The sequence below is a fragment of the Choloepus didactylus genome, chromosome 10 (genome assembly GCF_015220235.1).
Source record: "Choloepus didactylus isolate mChoDid1 chromosome 10, mChoDid1.pri, whole genome shotgun sequence".
NCBI classification, from domain to species: Eukaryota; Metazoa; Chordata; class Mammalia; order Pilosa; family Megalonychidae; genus Choloepus; species Choloepus didactylus.
The window spans coordinates 10,553,256-10,578,321 of NC_051316.1; the positions used below are offsets into that span (position 1 = coordinate 10,553,256).

Sequence of the window (25,066 nt, forward strand, 5' to 3'; positions counted from 1 at the left end):
TTGTACACTTTGGATGATTATATGGTATGTGATTATATTTCAATAAAATTACATTAAAAATTTTTAAAAAGTGAGTTGAGGAACAGCAGGGAAAGGAGACAGGCTTGGAGTTTTTATGGTGGTTAGTGGCTGGGTCTGGGGTGAGGGGTCCTCTCTGATGTTTAAACTTCAAAACAGTGGCAATGGAAGGAGAATTGGGCTTGGCCAAACATGAGGCAGAAGGAGGGTGAGACTTAAAGCTACCAGCAGTAAAAAAAAAATGGGAGTCAGACTCTTTACTTAATGATTTTCTAATTGTTCTATTATTGAGAGAGGGGTCTTGAAATATCTGACTATAATGTGGATTTGTCTATTTCTCTTTGAAGTTTTATCAATTTTCTCCCCCATGTATTTTGAAACTGCTATTTGGTGGATAAAATTTGGAATTGCATGTCTTTTTGATTAATTGACCCCTTTCATATTATGAAATGATCATCTTTGTCCCTGATAATTAGCTTTTCTATGAAATCTGTTGATATTAATATAGAGATTCTAGCTTCCTTTTGATTAGTGTTAGGATTGTATATCTTTTTCCATCCCTTTACCTTAAAGTATTTATGTCTTTATATTTAAATTATGTTTATTGGAGGCAATCTGACAATTTCTGTCTTTTTACTGAAGTGATTAGACAATGTATATACCAGTATGAAGTGTGATTATTGATTTAGCTAGGTTTAGGTTATTGATAATTGCTATTTTATTTATGCCATCTTTTCTTTGTCCCCCTTTTAATCTCTTTTTGTGCTTCTTTTGGATTAATCAAGTGTTTTTCTATAACTCCATTTTGTCTCTGTTGTTGGCTTATTAGTTACAATTCCCTGTTTTGTTATTTTAAGTGGTTTCTTTGGTGTTTTATACTATACATATTTAACTTATCACAGACTACCTTTAAATGATATTATACCACTTCATGTATAGTATACAAATCTTTCAGTGGTTTACTTTTTTTATTATGCCTTGCAGGCTTTTGTACTATTGTTGTCATACATTTTACTTATACACACATTTTACTTTTACACCCATTATTACATTGTCATGCATTTTAATTATATACACATTATTTATACACAAATTATTACTTATACAAGCTATTATTATATACAAACATTTTACTTATACACACAACGTTAGTATTTTTGTTTAATGTCAATCATGTTAAAAATAAATTTAAAAAATTTTTAAGAATGTATATTTATCCATACAGTTACCAGTTCTGGTGTTCTCCATTCCTTTGTGTAGATTCATGTTTCACCTGCTAACATTTTCCTTTCTCCTGAAGGACTTCCTCTAACATTTCTTGTAGTGTGGTCTGCTAGTGGTAAATTCTTACAGTTTTTTTAATCTCTGAAAATGTCTGAATTTTTGCCCTTATTGCTGATCATATTTTCACTGGTTATGGAATTCTAGGTCAATAGTATTCTTTCTCTACTTTAAAGATATCATTCCACTGTCTTCTGCCTTGCATTGTTTCCTATAAGATATCTGCTATCATCCTTATCTTTTTCTCTTTGTGTATAATGTGTCTTTTTTCTCTGACTGCTCTCAAGATTTTCTCTTTATCACCAATTTAGGACAATTTGTGATGTGTCTTGGTGTCTCTTGCCTGTGGGGTTCATTTAACTTCTTGGACATATATGTTTATAATTTTTATCTAATTTGGAAAGATATTTGGCCTTTATTTCTTCTGGTATTTTTTATGCCCTTGCCCTCACACACACATTTTGAAGATTGTAATTACACGTATGTTAGGCCACTTGAAATTACCTCAGCTCACCAATCTTCTCTTCATTTTTTAAATTTTTTTTTCTCTTTGTGTTTAGTTTTTGGATAGTTCCTATTCTGTCTTCAAGTTCTGCACAATCTGTTGTTAATCTTATACAGAATATTTTAAAATTTCAGACATTATAGTTTTCATCTCTAGAAGTACAATTTATGTGGATTTTAAAAAAAATCTTCACTGTGGAATACAGTAAAAATAGCTGTTTTAATGCCCTTGTCTGCTAATTCTAACTTCAGTGTCAGTTCTGGATCAGTTTTTTTTTTTAACAGTTTTAATGAGATACAGTTACATACCATGTAATCCATCCAAGATGTACAATCAATGGCTTTTAGAATAATCACAGAGTGGTTCACTCATCAATGCAATCAATTTTAGAACGTTTTAAGCACTACAAAAGAAAAACCTCATACCCCTTAGCAGTCACCTCTCAATCACTCTATCCTTCCCAAGCCCTACATGATCACTAATCTAATTCCATCTCTATAGATTTGTTTATATTCAAAGAACACTAAAATATTGCTGTTAACTGTAGTACATAGTTTGCATTAGGTGTATTTTCCCCATATATCACCCCTATTATTAATACCTTGTACTAGTGATGTACATTTGTTATACTTCATGAAAGAACATTCTTATGTTTGTACTATTCACCACAGACATGACCCCCAACGGTGCTCATTATGTTCTATTTTATCCTCTAGCTTTCCTTCTAGTAACATGCATGTCCTAAAACCGCTCCTTTCATCCACATTCATACACTTAACTCAGTGCAGTTAATTATACTCACAGTTAAGTGCTACCAACACCTTTATCCATTTCCAAACATTCACAATCAACCTAATTAGAAATTATGCTCAAATTAAGCACCAGCTCCCCATTCTCTACTGCTGTTCTATCTCCTGGTAACCTATATTCTGGATTCTTATGGTATGAGTTTGATTATTATACTTAGCTCATATTAGTGACATCATAAACTATTTGTTCTTTTGTGCCTGACATTTCACTCAATATAATGTCCTCATGGTTCATCTATGTTGTTGTCTGCATCAGGACTTCATTACTTCTTATGACTGAATAATATTCTAAAGTATGCATATAGCACAGTTTGCTTATCCATTTATCAGTTGATGGATAAGCAACTGGATTGCTTCCCTTTTTGGTAATCGTGAATAATGATACTATGAACATTGGTGTGCAAATGTCTGTTCACATCCCTACTTTCAGTTCATCTGGATATATACCTAGTAGTGGGATTGCTAGGTCATATGGCAAGTCTATACTTAGCTTCCTGAGGAAATGCCAAACTCTCTTCTATAGTGGCTGCACCATTTTCCATTCTCATCAGCAGTGAATGAGCATTTCTCTTTCTCCACATCCTCTTCAACACTTGTAGCTTTCTATTTTTTAAATACTGGTCATTCTAGTTGTGTGAAATGATATCTCATTGTGGTTTTGATTTGCATTTCCCTAATAGCAAGCAATGTTGAGCATCTTTTTATGTGCTTTTTGGCCATTTGTATTTCCTTTTTGGAATAATGTTTTCAAGTCTTTTTGCCTATTTTTTAATTCATTTTTATTGAGATATTCACATACCATGCAGTCATACAAAGCATACATTCAATTGTTCACAGTACCATTATATAGTTGTGTGTTCATCACCAAAATTAATTTTTGAACATTTTCATTACCACACACACAAAAATAATAAGAATAAAAATTAAAGTGAAAAGTTACAATTAAAGTAAAAAAGAACACTGGGTGCCTTTTTTCTTTTTGCCCCCATTTTTCTACTCTTTCATCCATACACTGGACAAAGGGGAGTGTGGTCATATGGCTTTCTCAATCACATTGTCACCCCTCATAAGCTACATTTCTGTACAATCTTCTCCAAGATTCATGGGTTCTGGGTTGTAGTTTGATAGTTTCAGGTATTTATTGCTAGCTATTCCAATTCATTAGAACCTAAAAAGGGTTTATAGATTGTGCATAAGAGTGCTCACCAGAGTGACCTCTCAGCTCCTTTTTTACTCTCTCAGCCACTGAAACTTATTTCATTTCTTTTCACATCCCCATTTTGGTCAAGAAGATGATCTCCATCCCATGATGCCACATTTAGATTCCTCCCCAGGAGTCATAATCCATGTTGCTAGGGAGATTCACTCCTCTGGGTGTCAGATCCCACATGGGGGGGGCAGTGATATCACCTGCCAAGTTGGCTTAGCTAGAGAGAGAGGGCCACATGTGAGCAAGAAAGAGGCATTTGGGAGGAGGCTCTTAAGCACAATTATAGGGGGACCTAGCCTCTCCTTTGCAGCAAGTCTTCCCAAGAGCAAGTCCTGTGGTAGAGGGCTCAGCCCATCAAACCACCAGTCCCCTATGTCTGTGAGCACATCAGCAACCATCGAGGTGGGGAAGCCCAACACCCCTGCATCCTCCACCAGCTCCTTAAGGGGGCTCTGCATATTTGTTTCATTGTGTTTTTTTTTAATTAACTTTTTTTAAAAATTAACTATATCAGAAAAATTTTTTAAAAATACAGTAAAAAAACATTTCAAACAAACCATAACATAACAAGGGAGTGAGAAAAAGACAACTAACCTAAAATAACTACTTTGCTTCCAATATGATCCTACTCTACCCCAAGAAAATAACCTAATATAGCTACATTTCTGTGAACTTGTTCCTACCATACCATCAGAAATTATTTTGCTTATTTTTAAGTTGGGTTGTTTGTCTTTTATTGTTGAGTTGTATGATTTCTTTATATATTCTGGACATTAAACCCTTATCAGATATGGGATTTATATTTTCTCCCACTGAATAGGATGCCATGTCACCTTCTTGACAAAGTGCTTTGAAACACAGAAGTTTGTAATTTTGAGGAGGTCCCATTTATCAATTTTTGTTGTTGCTTGTGTTTTAGGTGTAAAGTCTAAGAAGCCATGGCCTACCACAAGCTCTAGAAGAGGCTTCCCTACATTTTCTTCCTGGAGTTTTATGGTCCTGATTCTTAATTTAGGTCTCCAATTCATTTTGAGTTAATTTTTGTATAAGGTGTGAGATAGGGCCCTCTTTCATTCTTCCAGATATGGATACCCACTTTTCCCAGCGTCATTTGTTGAAGAGATTTTTCTGTCCCAGTTGAGTGGACTTGGCTGCCTTGTCACATATCAATTGGCCACAGGAAGTAAGGGTCTATTTCTAAACCTCAATTTGATTCCATTGGTCACTGTATCTATCTTTATGCTAGTACCATGTTGTTTTGACTACTGTAGCTTTGTAATAATATCTTTAAAGTCAGGAAGTGTGAGTCCTCCAACTTCATTCTTCTTTTTCAAGATGTTTTTGGCTACTTGGAGCCCCACACCCTCCCAAATAAATTTGATAATTGGATTTTCCATTTCTGCAAAGTAGGGCTGTTGGAATTTTGGTTTGGATTGCATTGAACCTGTAAACCAATTTGGGTAGAATTGACATCTTAATGATAGTTAGTCTTCCAATTCATTAACATGGAATGTCCTTCCATTTATTTAGGTCTTCTTTGATTTCTGTTAGCAATGTTTTGTAATTTTCTGTGTATAGGTCTTTTACATCTTTAGCTAAATTTATTCCTAGAAAATTGATTTTTTTTAGTTTCTGTTGTACATGGAATTTTTTTTCATGATTTCCTTCTCAGATTGCTCATTACTAGTGTTTTGAAACACCACTGATATATTCACATTGATCTTGTATTCTGCCACTTTTCTGACTTGTTTATTAGTTCTAGTAGCTTAGTTGTAGATTTTGGGGGGCTTTCTCTATGTAGGATCATGTCATCTGTAAATAATGAAAGTTTTACTTCTTCCTTTCCAATTTGGATGCTTTTTATTCCTCTTTCTTGTTGAACAGCAAATGCTGGAACTTCTAGCACAATGTTAAATAACAGTGGTGACGGTGGGCATCCTTGTCTTGTTCTCTGTGTTAGAAGGAAAGCCTTCAGTCTTTCACCATTGAGTACAATGTTAGCTGTTTTTCATATATGCCCACTGTCATGTTGAGAAAGTTTCCTTCTATTGCTATCTTTTGAAGTGTTTTTATCAAGAAAGGATGCTGGATTTTGTTAAATGCTTTTTCTGCATCAATTGAAATGATTGAGTCTCCTTCAATTTGTTAATGTGGTGTATTACACAACTGATTTTCTAGTGTTGGGCCACCCTTGCATGCCTGGGATAAAACCCACTTAATCATGGCAATATAATTCTTTTGATGTGTTTTTGGATTCGATTTGCAAGTATTTTGTTGAGGATGTTTACCTCTATATTCATTAGAGAGACTGGAATGTAATTTTCTTTTCCTGTAGTATCTTTATCTGGCTTTGGAAATAGGGTTATGCTGGATTCATAGAGTGAGTTAGGTAGAGTTCCTTCATCTTCAATTTTTTGGAAGAGTTTGAGCAGGATTTGTATTAATTCTTCTTGGAATGATTGGTAGAATTCACCTGTGAAGCCATCTGGTCCTAGGCTTTTCTTTTGGGGGAGGTTTTTGAAGAGTTATTTAATCTCTTTACTTTTAATTGGTCTTTTGAGGTCCTCTATTTCTTCTAGAGTCTGTTTAGTTGTTCATGTGTGTGCCAGTTTGATGTATTATGTTCTCCAAAACACCATTATCTTTGATGCAATCTTGTGTAGGCAGACATATTAGTGTTGATTAGATTTTGGAATCCTTTGGGTTTTTCCATGGAGATGTGATTCAATTAACTGTGGACAAGACCTTTGATTGGATAATTTCCATTGAGGTGTTGCCCCACCCATTCAGGGTGGGTCTGAATTAAATTACTGGAGCACTATATAAGCTCAGACAGAAGGAGCAAGCTTGCTACAGCCAAGAGGCAAACTTTGAAGAACGTACTGGAACTGAGAGAGGAGCTTCAGCTTACAGAGACATTTTGGAGATGGCCTTTGAAAGCAGACTTTTGCTCCAGAGAAGCTAAGAGAGGATGAACACCCCAAGAGAAACTAAGAGTCACATTTTTGAGGAGCTGAAGCCTAGAGAAGAATGTCCTGGGAGAAAGCCATTTTGAAACCAGAACATGGAGCAGATGCTGGCCACATGCCTTCCCAGCTAACAGAGGTTTTCTGGATGCCATTGGCCATCCTCCAGTGAAGGTACCTGATGTTAATGTGTTACCTTGGACACTTATGGCCTTAAGACTGTAACTGTGTAACCAAATAACCCCCCTTTTTTAATAAAAGCCAATCCATTTCTGGTGTTTTGCATTCTGGAAGCATTAGCAAACTAGAACAATGTGTTTATAGGAATTTGTCCACTTCATCTATGTTTTCTAATTTTTTTGGCATATGGTTCCTCATAGTATCTTCTAATGATCCTTTTTATTTCTGTGGGGTCAGTAATAATGTCCCCCTTCTCATTTCTGACTTTATTTATTTGCAACTCCTCTCTTTTTTTCTTTGTTAGTCTAGCCAAGTGTGTGTCAATTTTGTTGATCTCAGAGAACCAACTTTTGGTTTTGTTGACACTCTCTAGTGTTTTTTGTTCTTGGTTTCATTTATTTCTGCTCTGAACTTTGCTATTGTTTTCCTTCTGCTTGCTTTGGAATTAGTTTGTTCTTCTATTTCTAGCTCCTCCAGGTGTGTAGTTAGGTCTTTGATTTGAGCTCTTTCTTCCTTTTTAATGTGGGTGTTCAGGGCTATAAATTTCCCTCTCAGCACTGTTTTCAGTGTATACCATAAATTTTGATATGTTTTGCTCTCATTTCATTCATCTCAAGATATTTACTGATTTCTCTTGCAATTTCTTCTTTGAACTATTGATTGTTTAAGAATGTGTTGCTTGACTTCCATATATTTGTGAATTTTTCTGTTCTCCACCTGTTATTAATTTCCAGTTTCATTCCATTACGGTCAGAGAAAGTGCTTTGTAGAATTTCAGTCTTTTATTAAGACCTGTTATGTGACCCAACATGTGGTCTGTCCTGGGGAATGTTCCATTAGCACTAGAGAAGACTGTTTTTGAGTGCAATGTTCTGTATATGTCTGTTAGGTTTAGTTCATTTATCATACTATTCAAGTTCTCTCTTTCCTTATTGATCCTCTGCCTACATGTTCTTTCTGTTGATGAAGGCGGAATATTGAAGTCTCCAACAATTTTGTAGAGACGTCTATTCCTCTCTTCAGTTTTACCAGTGTTTTCCTCATGTATTTTGGATCATCCTGGTTAGTTAGGTGCATAAGTATTTATGATTGTTGTTTCTTCTTGGTGCATTGTCCCTTTTATTAATTGTCCCTTTGTCCTTATACCAGTCTTGCATTTAAAGTCTATTTTGTCCAATACTAGTATAGCTATCATAGCTCTGTTTTGGTTACATTTTGTGTGGATATCTTTTACAAGACTTTTACTTTCAATATATTTGTGTCTTTGGGTCTAAGGTGAGTCTCTAGTAGGCAGCAAAGAGTAGGATCACATTTTTAAGTCCATTCTGCCAATCTGTATCTTTTGATTGGGGAGTTTAATCTATTAATATTTAATGTTATATTACTCTTAAGGTAGTACTTACTTCTACCATTTTATCCTTTGGATTTTGTATGTCATATCCTATTTTTTACCCTTTTTATTACCCTTGCTGATAATCTTCTTTTCTACATCTCCTCCAAGCCTCCTCTCTTGTCTTTTCCTTTCATCCTGTAGAACTCCTTTTAGCATTTCTTGTAGGGTAGATCTCTTGTTGATGAACTCTCTCAGTTTCTGTTTATCTGTGAATATTTAACTCTCCCTCATTTTTTTTTTTTTTTGCTTAGCCTGCTTTTTTTAAATTTAATTTTATTGAGATTGTTCACATACCATACAATTATCCAAAGATCCAAAGTGTAAAATCAGCTGCCCATGGTACCATCATACAGCTGTGCATCCATCAACACAATTGATTTTTTTCAATTTTTCGAAAATGTCATTACTGCAGAAAAAGAAATAATGACAAAAAAAGGAAATTCAAATCCTTCCATACCTCTAAACACCTCCCCTCTATTATTGATTCATAGTATTGGTATAGTACACTTGTTACTGCTGATGAAAGAATGTTAAAATAATACTAACTGTAGTATATAGTTTGCAATATGTATACATTTTGCCCTATATTCCTTCTATTATTAACTTCTGGTTATAGTGTCATACATTTTTTCTAGTTCATGAAAGAGATTTCTAATATTTGTACAGTTAATCATGGACATTGCCCACCACAAGATTCGCTGTTTTATACATTCCCATATTTTAATCTCCAACTTGCCTTCTGGTGACATACATGACTCTGAGCTTCCCCTTTCCACCACGTTCACACACCATTCAGCACTGTTAGTTATTCTCACAATAATGTGCTACCATCAGCTATGTCCATTTCCTTTAGTATTTCCTGTAGAGCAGGTATCTTGTTCACAAACTCTCTCATTGTCTGTTTGTCAGAGAATATTTTAAAATCTCCCTCATATTTGAAGGACAGTTTTGCTAGATATAGGACTCTTGGTTGGCAGTTTTTCTCTTTCAGTTTCATGAATATATCACACCCCTTCTTTCTTGCCTCCATGTTTTCTACTGAGAAATCCACACATAGTCTTATCAAGCTTCCTTTGTGTGTGATGGATCACTTTTCTCTTGCTGTTTTCAGGATTCTCTTTGTCTTTGATGCTTGATAATCTGATAGTAAGTGTCTTGGTGTAGGTCTTTTCAGATCTATTCTCTTTGGGGTACGCTGTGCTTCTTGGATCTGTAATTTTATGTCCTTCATAAAAGATGGGAAATTTCATTATTTATTTCCTCTATTATTGCTTCTGCCCCTTTTCCCTTCTCTTCTCCTTCTGGGACACCAATGACATGTACATTCATGCATTTCATGTTGTCATTCAATTCCCTGAGACATTGCTCATATTTTCCCATTCTTTTCCCTATCCGTTCTTTTGTGTGTAGAATTTCAGGTGTCTTGTTCTGCAGTTCCTGAGTGTTTCCTTCTGCCTCTTGAGATCTGCTGTTGTATATCTCCATTGTGTTTTTCATCTCTTGTGTTGTGCCTTTCATTTCTATATATTCTGCCAGTTGTTTTTCAAACTTTCAATTTCTACCTTATGTTCACCCAGTGTTTTCATTATACTCTTAATCTCTTTTGCCATACCTTCCCTGAACTCATTGAATTGATCTAACATTAGTTATTTCAATTCCTGTATCTCAGTTGAAGTGTAAGTTTGTTCCTTTGACTGGGCCATATCTTCATTTTTCTTAGTGTAGGTTGTAGTTTTATGTTGTCTAGGCATCTGGTTTCCTTGGTTACCCCAATCAGGTTTTCCCAGACCAGAATGGGCTCAGCTCTCAGAAGGGGGCAATAATCAGTATCAGGTTTCCCTGAGGGTGTATCTTAGAAGATTGACACAACCTGTGAGGCCTCAGGCTGCTTTGCTTGTCCTAACCTTCCCAGCAGATGGCACCTGTCAGCCTGTCACTCCTGACTGATGGAAGGAGGTATGGCTGTTTTGGTTATTTTCCTCCAGACTCTGGGGTCTGGTTCTGAATGGAAGGCCAGTCACCACCTCCTTCCTCTTAGGGAAGATACACCCCTAGGGAGTTATCATCTGCATTTAAATAAGTTCTTTGTCTCTCTAACTCTGTTATCTCCACCCCTATCTGGGTCAGCACTGTGAATTGAAAATGGCTGAGATCTTCTCCACTGAGCTGCTCAGGTTGAGAGAGAGAAAAAGGAACAGTAATCCCCTTTCAGAGCCAGTCCATGGACCCCCAATTTCACTCATTGGCCAGAGGTAACACCTGGTCCTCTGAGCTCCCCCTCCTGGAATAGCAGAGTCTTCTGGTTCTTTAAGGTCAGTTGTCACTAAAAGCCTCTGTCTGCTTGTTGGGAGTTTGTATCTTGTATTGAGCAGTCCATATTTGTCAATTAAAACCTCAATTGGAGCTGGCTGAGGTATATTCACTTGTTCAGAGAGTGCTGCTTTCTACCACAGCAAGGTTTTGCTGTTTCTTCTTCCTTGGGGGGAGGGGGCTCCCAGCTCAGATCCACACTCTTTACTTACAGATTTTATGCTGTGATCTCAGGCATTCCTCCAAATCCAGGTTGGTGTATGATGTGTGGACAGTCATGGTTGTCCCCCAGCAGTTTTTCCAGATTATTTACTAGTTGTTCCTGGTTGTTTATTAGTTGTTCCAGGGGGACTAACTAACTTCCACTCCTCTCTATGACTCCATCTTGTCTGACTCTCGTTTCCCTCATTTTTTTTTTAAATTAAATTCAGTTTTATTGAGATATATTCACATACCATATAATCATCCATGGTGTACTATCAACTGTTCACAGTACCATTATATAGTTATGCATTCATCACCACAGTCTATTTCTGAACATTTTCCTCACATCAGAAAGAATCAGGATAAGAAAAAAAAATAAAAATAAAAAAGAACACCCAAATCATCCCCCTCCATCCCACCCTATTTTTCATTTAGTTTTTGTCCCCATTTTTCTACTCATCCATCCATACACTGGATAAAGGGAGTGTGATCCATAAGGCTTTCACAATCATACTGTCACCCCTTGTAATCTACATTGTTATACAGTAATCTACAGGAGTCCAGACTACTGGGTTGGAGTTTGATAGTTTCAGGTATTTACTTCTAGCTATTCCAATACATTAAAACCTAAGAGGTATTATCTATATAGTGCATAAGAATGTCCACCAGAGTGACCTCTAGACTCCATTTGAAATCTCTCAGCCACTGAAGCTTTATTTCATTTCATTTTGCATCCCCCTTTTGGTCAAGAAGATATTTTCAATCCCATGATGCCAGGTCCAGGTTCATTCCCAGGAGTCATATCCTGCATTGCCAGGGAGACTTACACCCTGGGAGTCATCTCCTTCATTTTTTTTTTAAATTAAATTCAGTTTTATTGAAATACATTCACACACCATACAATCATCCATGATATACAATCCACTGTCCACAGTATGATAACATAGTTATGCGTTCATCACCACAATCTATCTCTGAACATTTTCCTTACATCAGAAAGAACCAGAACAAGAATAAAAAATAAAAGTGAAAAAAAAACACCCAAATCATCCCCCCATCCCACCCCATTTGTCCTTTAGTTTTTATCCCTATTCCTCCACTCATCCATACACTAGATAAAGGGGGTGTGATCCACAAGGTCTTCACAATCACACTGTCACCCCTTGTAATCTACATTATTATATAATTGTCTTCAGGAGTCCAGACTGCTGGGTTGGAGTTTGGTAGTTTCAGGTATTTACTTCTAGCTATTCCAATACGTTAAAGCCTAAGAGGTGTTATCTATATAGTGCATAAGAATGTTCACCAGAGTGACCTCTCGACTCCATTTGGAATCTCTCAGCCACTGAAACTATTTCGTCTCATTTTGCATCCCCCTTTTGGTCAAGAAGATACTCTCAGTCCCATGATGCCGGGTCCACATTCATCCCCAGGAGTCATACTCTGCGTTGCCAGGGAGATTTACACCCCTGGGAGTCGGGTCCCACGTAGGGGGGAGGGCAGCGAGTTCACCTGTCGAGATGGCTCAGTTAGAGAGAGAGAGGGCCACATCTGAGCAACAAAGAGGTACTCAGGGGGAGACTCTTAGGCACCATTACATACAACTTTAGACTCTCCTTTGTGATAATGAGCTTCGTAAGGGCAAGTCCCATGCTCGAGGGCTCAGCACATCAAACCGCCAGTCCCAATGTTTGTAACAACATATGCTAGGGGATCAGCATTTCAAAGTTTAGAGATAGGCCTTACAATTCAGGGATAGAGTTAACTGCTGTAAGAGCTTACAATCTAGGGACTATTACAAATATTATGTCCATGTTAGGCTATGTTCTAAGATTCAATTCTGAGTTTACACATTGTAGTTAGTCCATATTGGTGAGGCATCATCGCTCTCACCATGTTTTCTCCAACACTTTTACTCCTATATATATATTTTCCTACAATTTTATAGAGTTATATTCACATACCATACATTTATCCACAGTGCACAATCAGCTGTTCATGGCATCATCACAAAGTTGTACATTTATCACTACAATCAGCATCCGAACATACTGATTACCACAAGAAAAATTGTTTTCTTTCTTTTCAGCAATAAGAAAAAATGTTAAAAAGAAAAACAACATGTCATACAATACAATATACTACCAAGGACAGCAAACAACACCACTATCAAGAATCCCATATTACTCCCCTATATCCCCCTCTCATATACATTTAGCATTTGCGTATTGCCTTTGTTACATTTAATGGAGGTATATTACAATTTTACTGTTGACCATAGACTCCAGTTTGCTTTGATTATGTTTTTTCCTGAATACCATCCCTTTTTCAAATTTCTACATGGTTGACATTCATTTGCTTTCCCACATGCAAAAACATTTTTATATTTGTATATTTAGTAACAGTCATTGGCCACTGCAGTTTTTGCCACGTTATACAGTCCCAGTCTTTATCATCTATCTTTACCTCTGGTGTCATACATTCTCCTATCCCACCTCTTTCAGCTTTACTCACAGACATGTTTGTTCAGTGTACTTACAATACCGTGCTACCATCACACAGTATTATGCTATCTATTTCTGGATCTATGCAGTCTATCCTAAACATTCTGTAGTCCTTCAGCATCAAATGGCTGATCTCTGCTGTCTTTCTATCTCCTGGTCGCCTGTGTTGTCAGCTTTTAACTCCCAAAGTTTGTTCATTAATCTCTGTTCATATTAGTGAGACCATACAGAATCTGTCCTTTTGTTTCTGGCTAACTTCACTCAACATAATGTCCTCAAGGTTCATCCACATTATTACATGATCCATGTCTTTGTTCTGTCTTACAGCTGCATAATATTCCATCATGTGTATATACCACAGTTTGTTTATCCACTCGTCCTTTGATGGACATTTGGGCTGTTTCCATCTCTTGGCAATTGTGAATAATGCTGCAATAAACATTGGTTTACAAATGTCTGTTTGTGTCTTAAGTTTCAATTCCACTGAGTATATACCCAGCAATGGAATAGCTGGGTCATATGGCAAATCTATATTTAGCTTCCTGAGGAACCTCCATACTGTCTTCCAGAGTGGTTGCACCATTCTACATTCCCACCAACAATGAATAAGTGTGCCTCTTTCTCCACATCCTCTCCAGCACTTGTCATTTTCGGTTTTTTGGATAATGGCCATTCTGGTAGGTGTGAGATGATATCTCATTGTGGTTTTGATTTTCATTTCCTTAATAGCCAGTGAAGTTGAGCATTTTTTCATATGCTTTTGAGCCATTTGTATTTCCTCTTCAGAAAAATGTCTGTTCATGTCTTTTGCCCATTTTTTAATTGGATTGTTTGTCTTTCTGTTATTGAGAAGCAGGATTGCTTTATATATTCGGGATATTAAACCCTTATCTGATATGTGGTTTCCAAATATCATCTCCCATTGTGTAGGTTGCCTTTTGACTTTTCTGACAAAGTCCTTTGATGTACAAAAGTGTTTAATTTTGAGGATCATCTCCTTCATTTTTGAAGGACAGTTTTGCCAGATAAAGAATTCTTGGTTGCCAGTTTTTCTCTTTCAGTACCTTAAATATATCATACCACTGCCTTCTCACCTCCACAGTTTCTGATGAATAATCAGAACTTAGTCTTAATAAGCATCACTTGTATGTGATGAATTGCTTTTCTCTTGCTGCTTTTAGAATTTTCTCTTTATCTTTGGCATTTGACATTCTGATTAACCTATGCCTTGGAGTAGGTCAATTAGGATTTATTCTGTTTGGAGTAAGTTGTGCTTCTTGGACATGTATATTTAAGTATTTTATAAGAGTTCAGAAATTTTCAGCCATTATTTCCTCAAATATTCTTTCTAGCCCTTTTTCCTCCTCTTCTCCTTCTGGGACACCCATGATGCACATATTTGTGCACTTTCTGCTGTCATTCAATTCCCTGAGAAACTGCTCAATTTTTTCCATTCTTTTCTCTATCTGTTCTTCTGCCTGTATGATTTTCGATGTCCTGTCTTCTAGTTCTCTTATCCTTTCTTCTGTCTCTTTGAATCTGCTATTGTATGCTCTAGTGTATTTTTAAGCTCTTCAATTGTGCCTTTCATTCCCATAATCTCTATTATTTTTCTTTGTATGCTTTCAAATTCTTCTTTATGCTCATCCCATGGCTTCTTAATATTTTCTATCTCTTTAACCATACTTTCCTACATCTCCCTGAATTGATTTAGGAGATTTATTTGAATATCTTTGATTAGTTCCAAATTCTGTGTCTCCTCAAACTTTTTAATTTGTTCCTTTGACTGGGCCTTATCTTCCTGTTTCTTAGTATGGCTTGTAATATTTTTTGCTGATGTCTAGGTGTTCTGGTTTGCTAGAGCTGCCATTATGCAAAATACCAGAAATTGATAGGCTTTTATAAAGGGGATTTATTCAGCTATTTACAGTTCTAAGGCCATAAAAGTGTCCAAACTAAGGCATCAACAAGAGAATACCTTCACTGAAGGGAGGCCAATGGTGTGTGGAACACCTCTGTCAGCTGGGAAGACACATGGTTGGCATCTGCTGGTCCTCTGCTTCTGGATCACATTTCAAAATGGCTTTCTCCAAAATGTCTCTGAGCTTCTGTCTCTCTTAGCTTCTCTCAGCTCTTTGCTTGGTTCTCTTGGGGCATTTCTCTCTAAGCATCCAGGTGTCCTCTCTCAGCTTCTCCTGGGCAAACTCTGGGTTTCATCTCTTAGCTTAGCATCTCCAAACATCTTTCTGTCTGCATCTCCAAGTGTCTGGGTCTGTGTTGCCTCTTCGCTTCTCCCAAGGGCAAACTCTGGATTACATATCTTAGCTTCTCTCCAAAGTGTGCCTCTCAGCTTCCCTGAGCTCCTTCTCTCTATGAGAGCTCTCTTAAAGTACTCCAGGGAACCAATCAAGACCCACCCAGAATGTGTGGAGACATCTTGAGACATGGAAATGATCTAATCAAAGGTTTCACCTATAGTTGGGCAGGTCACATCTCCTTGAAAACATTCAATCAAAAGTTTCCACCCAACAACATTGGATTAAAAGATATTGGCTTTTCTGTGGTCCATTACATTTTCAAACAGGCACAATAGGCATCTGATTATCTTGATGAGTTTAGTCAGATGGTCAGTTTCTCTCTTGCCTAGGTTTTTATTGTTGATTGTCTTTGAGTTAACACTTTAACTTTGATTCAATTTATTCTAGATCTTTAGAATTTCCCCTGTTGATCAAAACAGGGCCAGGGGCCCATGAGAGGGGTGCAGACCAGTTCCAAAGGAGAGAGCATCTGAAAAGATACCAGAAAATCCTCTCTTCTGGTGGCTCCCTGTGGCTGTGCTTTCCTATCAGATGGCACTCTTTGGCAAACTATTCCCCACAGCCTTTGGGAGGGAGTGTTCTTTTTCAACCTGCACAGGCTGTGCCCCCTGCAGGGGGGTGGTGTTGGAACAAAGTTCATGGGGAATCCTGTCAGGCCAGGCTAGAACCATGATTCAGAGCCGGGATGTAGTGTCCCAAACTTGCCTATCAGATGACAGGCTTGGCACTCCACCTTGCTCCCTGCCCTTGCTGTTCTCAGGGAGGAAGGCCTCCATGTCTCTCTCCAACTGCAGCAGCCAGCCACAGCCTGTACTGAGGCTGCTTGCCTCGAGGGTGGAGTGGGCACTGCCCACTACTGCAGCATGGTTCACTCATAGTTTCTCTGCCACGGCTACTCAGTCTTCTCATCCTGCTCTTCCCCAGATGCTGTCCTGGGCTCCTCTGGCCTCCAGAACCCCAGGACGGTTGTTTCACGTAGTTTCTGCCTGTCCACTCACTGCTTTTGGAAGAGTGTGTCCTGCAGCTCTGCAGGCCACCATCTTCCCCCTCAACATTGCCTCTGGATCAGTTTTGTTCAATTTTTCTCTTCATTATGTGTCATATTTTCCTGCTTTTCTGCAAACCTGACAGTCTTTTATTGGGTGCCAATGTTAATTTTATCTTGTTGGACATTGGAATATACTTGTATTCCTATAAATTATTCTTGAACTTTGCCCTGGGATGTTATTAGGAAACAGTTTGATCCTTTCAGCCCTGGCTTATATGATCTGTTAGGTGGGACTAGAGCAGTGCTCACTGCTGGATTAATTTTTCCGCACTGCCAAGGAGAGACCCTTCTGCATACGCTACCCAGTGTCTTGTGCATTCTGAGGTTTTCCATTCTGGCTGGTGGGAAGAGGCACAACTCCCAGCCCTGTGTGAGCATTGGGGACTATTTCCTTTAATTTTGGGGGGTGGTTTTTCCCCAGTGTAGGTTACTTTCCTCACATGCATTCACTGCTCTGAATACCTGAGGGCCTCTTCTGTGGATATGCAGAGTTCTCTCTCTGTGCAGCTCTCTCCTCTCTGGTGCTCCATCCTGTGAACTTGCTTTGGTTTCTCCAAACTTTTCAGCTCCAACTCCTCCCATGGGCTCTGTCTGGGCTCCCCAAGCCTGCTGCAGGCAGCAAGCCTGGCTCATCATAGGGCTTACAACATTTGTCCCTTCTCTCCTGGAGATCAATGTACTTCGACATCTGTTCTGGTTTGCTAATGCTGCCAGAATGCAAAACACCAGAGATGGATTGGCTTTTATAATGGGGGGTTTATTTGGTTACACAGTTATAGTCTTAAGGCCATAAAGTGTCTGAGGGAGCACATCAACAATCAGGTACCTTCAGTGGAGGAAGGCCAATGGTGTCCGGGAATCTCTGTTAGCTGGGAAGGCACGTGGCTAGTGTCTGCTCCAGAGTTCTGGTTTTAAAATGGCTTTCTCCAGGACATTCCTCTCTAGACTGCAGTTCCTCAAGAATGTCACTCTTAGTTGCTCTTGTGGTGTTTGTCCTCTCTTAGCTTCTCCGAAGCAAAAGTCTGCTTTCAACAGCCATCTTCAAACTGTCTCTCTCTGCAGCAACTCTCTCAGCTTCTGTGCATTCTTCAAAGTGTCCCTCTTGGCTGTAGCAAGGTCACTCCTTCTGTCTGAGCTTACATAGTGCTCCAGTGAACCAATCAAGGCCCACGCTGAATGGGTGGGGCCACACCTCCATGGAAACCATCCAATCAGAGTTATCACTCACAGTTGGGTGGGTCGCATTTCCATGGAAACACTCAAAGAATTAAAATATAATCAACACTGATACATCTGCCCACACAAGATTACTTCAAAGATAATGGCATTTGGGGGGACATAATACATTCTAACAGGCACAACGTCTGATGCCCAAGTCTCAAAATCATTTTGTCATGTATTTCCCACATTTTTTTTTTTTTTGGTTTTGTTTCAGGTGGGAGGGTAAATCCCACTCCTCTTACTCCATCTTCTCCAGGAGCAGAAGTCCTCTACTGGAGGGTGTCAAGCAGTTACTCTCCACTGTGGAGCATTATCAGAAGTAGGGAGATCTGTAGGTAGGAGGCCGTGGACTCTTCCGTGAAGATGGTGCTTTTAACTGAGCAAAATGGAGAGGAGGGAAGTGGTTCCTGATTGGCCTGGAGGTGGGGTGCGAGGGAAAGGGGGGCTTGACTCACTGTCCCTTTCAAGCCACCATCCCTGCTCACCCATCTGTACTGCAAGGCTTTGCCCATCCCTGCACGCTCAACTTCTAAACCAGGAACTCTTACGGTTCTTGGCACCGTCCAGTTAACTGGCCCAGACGCAGCTGTCCTGGGTTATTCATTCATTGTCCGGTGTCCTCCGTAATCCAGGATTCCAAAGTGTTAGGTGGGTGAAAAGGGCTTCATTTCTCCAATAGCTTGAATGGGACCTGGTCAAGAAAGGAGTGGGGCAATTCCTTCTTTTTCTGAATTTTCTACCACAAATACGTCTTTGATCTCCCTCCCCCTTTTGCCTCTTCCTCCATCCCTCAATAAACAAACATAGACATATATATTTTTTTAAAACACAGAAACTTTTTTTATTGCTTTTGAGAGTTTCCCTATAGCAAGCATCATCCTATTGCACAGCTGCTGCATTTTGGCACTTTAGAAAGTTGCAGTTAAAAATGCTTTCTCCAAAGTAAATAGATAAATGAAATGCCTGGTATAATTGAAAGTGAAAGAACACAGGCTTTAGAGGGACAGAGTTCATTACTTTTCCCCACTTTGTGAGCAATCTTTGACCCCCAATTTCCCAAGAGATCCTTATGAAATCCACACCAGTCCCACCTATCAGGAAAACCAAACCCCAGCCCTTCAGGAGCCTGAAGAAGATTAAGGTAATTGCAGAGCTGGAAGCTGCCATACACTAGTTGGAGCAACCCCGTTTGCCTTACAGCAAAGGAAACACGACCCAAATGCAGGAGAGCAGCCTGTGTACAGATCATAGATGTACGGGGTGTAACCCACTCTGCAAACTTAATAAACCCAGGAGACAGGCACCTGCTGTGGGGAACTGCATGCCTGGTCAAAAAGCTTCTTGCAATTTCTTTAGGGTTTTATCAACGTCATTATAGACTAGCGAGAGGTCAAAGTAGTGAGTATACTGGCTGCAGATGGGCTCAGAGTGGCTCCACAGCTGCTGTAGGGCTTCCATCTGAGTGTCCTGGTCAGTAAGTGCAAGGAACACAATGAAAGGTTAAAGTTCTGCCATCTGAACAATCTTCAGGGTCTGGGGCTCCATGTCAGAGATGGCAAATTTGTCCTGCTTGTGAATCTGGTGCACTGTTTCAAATTTGGTGCCAAACATGTTGTCCTGGTAGCTGCTGTTCTAGTTTGCTAATGTTATTGGAATGCAAAACACCAGAAATGGATTGGCTTCTGTAAAAGGGGGTTTATTTGGTTACCCAGTTACAGTCTTAAGGCCATAAAGTGTCCAAGGTAACACATCAGCAATCGGGTACCTTCATTGGAGGATGACCAATGGTGTCCAGAAAACCTCTGTTAGCTGGGAAGGCACATGGCTGGCATCTGCTCCAAGCTCTGGTTTCAAAATGGTTTTCTCCCAGGATGTTCCTCTCTAGGCTTGAGCACCTCAAAAATGTCACTCTTAGTTGCTTTGGGGGCATTTGCCCTCTCAGCTTCTCTGGAGCACAACTCTGCTTTCAAAGGCCATCTCGAAAATGTCTCTATAAGCTGAAACTCCTCTCTCAGCTCCTGTGCATTCTTCAGAGTGTCCTTCTTGGCTGTAGCAAGCTCACTCCTTCTGTCTGAGCTTATATGGTGCTCCACTAAACTAATCAAGGCCCATGCTGAATGGGCAGGGCCACACCTCCATGGAAATTATCCAATCAGAGTTATCACCTACTCTGGGTGGGGTGCATCTCCATGGAAACACCAAATCAAAGAATTACAATCTAATCAACACCAATAACATCTGCCCCCACAAGATTGCATCAAAGAGCATGGCATTTTGGGGGGCATAATACATCAAACTGGCACAGCTGCCAAGCTCCAAGAACTCATTGGCAGAGATAATTCATTGTCATCTCCTCAGCTGAGATAAGTGGTACTCCTTCCCATCTTCCTCACTCTTCTTTGGGGACCATGTCATGTATGTTGTGCCAGTTTGGATGTATTATGTCCCTCCAAAAGACATGTTTTAATCCAATCCTGTGGGATATTTGGATTAGGTTGTTTCCATGGAGATGCGACTCACCCAATTGTAGGTGATAATTTTGATTAGATTATTTCCATGGAGATGTGGCCACACCCATTCAGTGTGTGTCTTGATTAGTTCACTGGAGTCCTTTAAAAAGAAACACACAGCCCCAGACACTTGCTGACACTGATACTTAGAGATGCTTGGAGATGCAGACAGAAGGACGTTTAGCTAAGAGATGAAGCTCAGACTTTGCCCTGGGATATGGTAAAACAGGACATCCTGGGAGAAAGAACCAAGAATGCACAGGAGCTGAGAGAGGAGCTGGAACACAACCCAGGATCAACAGATGCCAGCCCCATGCCTTCCCAGCTAGCAGAGGTTTCTGGACACCATTGGCCATCCTCCAGTGGAAGTGTACTAAAGTTGGTGCCCTAGTTTGGACACTTTTATGGCCTTAGGATTGTAACTTTGTAATCAAATAAACTCCCTTTATAAATGCCAATCCATTTCTGGTATTTTGCATAATGGCAGCATTAGCAAACGGGAACATATGGGGTGGGGTACACAAACGTCTCTGGATTCTGGCTGAGCAGGGCTCAGTGTGGCTGTCACCCATCCCACTGGCTCCTATCGGCCCCAGAGTCGTCTTCTTGAAGTCAGGGAGCCGAACAACTTCCTCATAGGAAACAACATCCAATCAGTCAAACACGGAGCTGTGTTTTGCCAGGTACTTGTCTTTGTATTTCTTCTTTCTGAAGGGACTACAGCTCAGAGCAGACTGTGCCACATTCTCTACTCACTATTCCTGCAGCTCAGGGGAGGGGATCATCCTGCTGACTCCATGGAGGAGCCTTCCCCCCATCCTCTCCACCAGTTGCTGTCATCCTTGTTGATGATCTGGACAACTCCCCAGAAACAGACTTCAGTCCTGCCTCCTTGCAAGGGATCAGATTGTCTTTCTTTTTTTTAAATTCATTTTTATTGAGATATATTCACATACCATGCAGTCATACAAAACAAAGAGTACATTCAGTTGTTTACAGTACCATTGTATAGTTGTGCATTCATCACCAAAATTAATTTTTGACATTTTCATTACCACACACACAAAAATAATAAGAATAAAAATGAAAGTGTAAGAGAACAATTAAAGTAAAGAACACTGGGTGCCTTTTTTTTCTTCCCCCATTTTTCTACTCATTCATCCATAAACTAGACAAAGGGGTGTGTGGTCCATATGGCTTTCCCAATCACATTGTCACCCCTCGTAAGCTACATTTTTATACAATCATCTTCAAGATTCACGGGTTCTGGGTTGCAGTTTGGTAGTTTCAAGTATGTGCTGCTAGTTATTCCAATTCATTAGAACCTAAAAAGGGTTGTCTATATTGTGTGTAAGAGTGCCCACCAGAGTGACCTCTCGGCTCCTTTTGGAATCTCTCTGCCACTGAAGCGTATTTCATTTCCTTTCACACCCCCCTTTTGGTCAAGAAGATGTTCTCCATCCCATGATGCTGGGTCCAGATTCCTTCCCAGGAGTCATATTGCACATTGCCAGGGAGATTCACTCCCCTGGGTGTCAGGTCCACGTAGAGGGGAGGGCAGTGATTTCACCTGCCAAGTTAGCTTAGCTAGAGAGAAAGGGCCACATCAGATTGTTTTTCGGGGAACACAGTCAAACTTAGCTCTCATGAAAATATGTAGTGCAGGAAGATGATTTTGCTGGCTGGGAATTACTTTCAGTGAAGTCATTCCTTTGGTTTCTTCCCTTGCCTTCTGTAGCTGATCAACCAAGTGATTAGACACATTTGTGCCACTGATTTCTAGATCTCATCTCCTATGTGAAGGGAGACTTGTCTATGAATCACACCCTCATGAAGAATTCTGGACACCTCATTCAGCTTCAGAGTGATTCCCATGGGCTCCTCTGTGACCTTCTCAAACTGTATGAGCTGCACTTTCTGCACCCCCTGTCCCTTGGCCTGGGCAGGGCTACCTGGAACAGCAGGTAATACATGTCTTCGGTTTCGGTGTTCAACTGGTGGGTCACAGGCTCAGGCTGGCTGCACTTCTGCAGCATGTGCTTCAGGTAGAGGTCAGGGGGAGCTGGGCACATCCTGCCCTCATCTTCACTCTTGCTCATCTTGAGCATCATCTTTCAGGAGCTAGATGCCGGGATGTGGCAGTGTGGGAGCGTGGGGCCTGCGGGGCGGCAGAGGCAGCAGGACACGTATACATTTGATATTCACTTAAAATTTTTTTATTACTTAAAGCTTGGTTTATTGATCATAACTGGTAAAGGTATAAATCAGCAGTTTCCTATGTTAGAACTTTGACCAAATTTGTGCAAGCTCCGGGAAGTTCTTCTCATTCTTCAGTGTCATTCGCTTTGCCATTCTTTGCCAGCTCACCTCTGTGTCTTCTTGTTCTTTCAGTTCTCCTATATCACTTGTTTTAAAAATTAAATTCAGTTTTATTGAGATATATTCACATACCATACAATCATCCATGGTGTACAATCAACTGTTCATAGTACCATGATATAGTTGTGCATATATCACCCCAATCTATTTCTGAACATTTTTCTTACATCAGAAAGAATCAGGATAAGAATAAAAGTAAAAAAGAACACCCAAATCATCCCCCCATCCCACCCTATTTTTCATTCAGTCTTTGTCCCCATTTTTCTACTCATCCATTCATACACTGGATAAAGGGAGTGGGAGCCACAAGGTTTTTACAATCACACTGTCACCCCTTGTAAGCTACATTGTTATACAATCATCTTCAAGAGTCAAGGCTACTGGGTTGCAGTTTGATAGTTTCAGGTATTTACTTCTAGCTATTCCAATGCATTAAAGCCTAAGAGGTGTTATCTATACAGTGCATAAGAATGTCCACCAGAGTGACCTCCATTTGAAATCTCTCAGCCACTGAAACTATTTCATCTCATTTTGCATCCCCCTTTTGGTCAAGATGTTCTTAATCCTGCAATGCTGGGTCCAGATTCATCCCCGGGAGTCATATCCTGCATTGCCAGGGAGATTTACACCCTTGGGAGTCAGGTCCCACGTAGCGGGGAGGGCAGTGAGTTTACCTGCTGAGTTGGCCCAGCTAGAGAGGGCCACATGTGAGCAACAAAGAGGCACTCAGGGGGAGACTCTTAGGCACAATTATAAGCAGCTTCAGCCTCTCCTTTGAAGTAACGAGCTTCATAAAGGCAAGTCCCATGATAGAGGGCTCAGCACACCAGACCACCAGTCCTCAATATTTGTGAGAACATCAGCGTCAGTCCAGGTGAGGAAATCCAACACTTCCACACTTTCCCCCAGCTCCTCACGGGGGCCCTGCAAATATATTTTTATTCTCTGCCCAAATTACTTTGGGATGTGTTGCTACTTCACACTAACCTGTATAAATCTACCATATCTCACTTCCTATTTAAATTTCCATGTAATTATGGTATTTGAGCAAACTGTATGAGTTAAATTGTTTACGAAGTATAGATTCTGCATTAAATAAAAGTCTCTTCCCTTGGTCTCACATGGAAGTTGAAGTTTTAAAACACAGTCAGTTTCGACCCAGTTTGCCCTGGTCAACCCAGCACCAGACGTGCTTCATTCACGATATTCACTTAATTTTAGTCTTAAAATGTGTGTGCAAGTGGAGACAAGTATAGTCTCCATCTTATCAATGGATTGTGTACCAAATTATGCAATTGGCCATGTATTTTTGTTCCCAAAGAAACATCATCAAAAATCAGGGCTAGTATCCCACGCTTGGGTACAGGAATATTTATGACCTGAGAAGCATGGTAGTAAAGCACAACCTCAGAGACTTAGAACCCTGGGGGAATACCTCATTTTTCTGTTGCTGGGTTTTCCCAGATCATAAAGAACTGACCAGCTCTGCAACGGGATATGCTTTCTTGAGCTGTGAAGCTGTTCAGCCCCGAGAGGAGGTGCACAGCTTGAGGCTGGCACCTGTAGAAGAGCTGGGTGACCGAGGCAGCTCTCCAAGAACCGTCTGGATCTGCGGCTCAGCTGACTTGGCTACGAGGAGGAGCTAGGTGAAGCAGGCTGCTGGGCGATGTAAGTTCCCTGTCCTGGGAACCGGGCCTGGATGGCTGCTTGTGGGGGCCCTGCAGAAGCCGTCCACTCAGGGACAGGGTCCTTTCCAACCACAAAATCCCATAAAGAGAACCAAGGAGCTCACAGAACTAATGAACTTGGGCTGCATCTGCTCAGGGGAGTTTTATTCCAACACCACAATTCACCGTGCACCAGCTACATGCAGTCAGGGCTGCCCCGCAATAGGTCTCTGCCTGTGGAAAGCGTGAATCCGAGCTTAAAGTCAGAAACCAGAACACAAGTCCCCAGGGGCCGGCGTGACGGAGCGGGGAGTCACTGCTTAATGAGTACAGAGTTCCTGTTCGGGACAGTGGAAAAGGCTCGGCGATGGATGGTGGTGATGGCGGCCCGACACTGCGAGTGCAATTAATGCCACTGAATCATGAATTTGAAAGCAGCTAAAAGAGATTTTAGGTGGTATATATGTTACCACAATAAAAACTAAATAAAAAAAAAAATCCATAGACCTGTACAAGACAAAGAGTGAACCCAACTCTCAACTA

The 25,066-nt window shown here is 40.1% G+C and overlaps 1 pseudogene; it reads right to left on the bottom strand.

Moving 5' to 3' along the window:
• Positions 1-20,966: 20,966 nt before the first annotated feature.
• On the bottom strand, positions 20,967-22,588 carry LOC119505223 (annotated as a pseudogene).
• Positions 22,589-25,066: the final 2,478 nt, after the last annotated feature.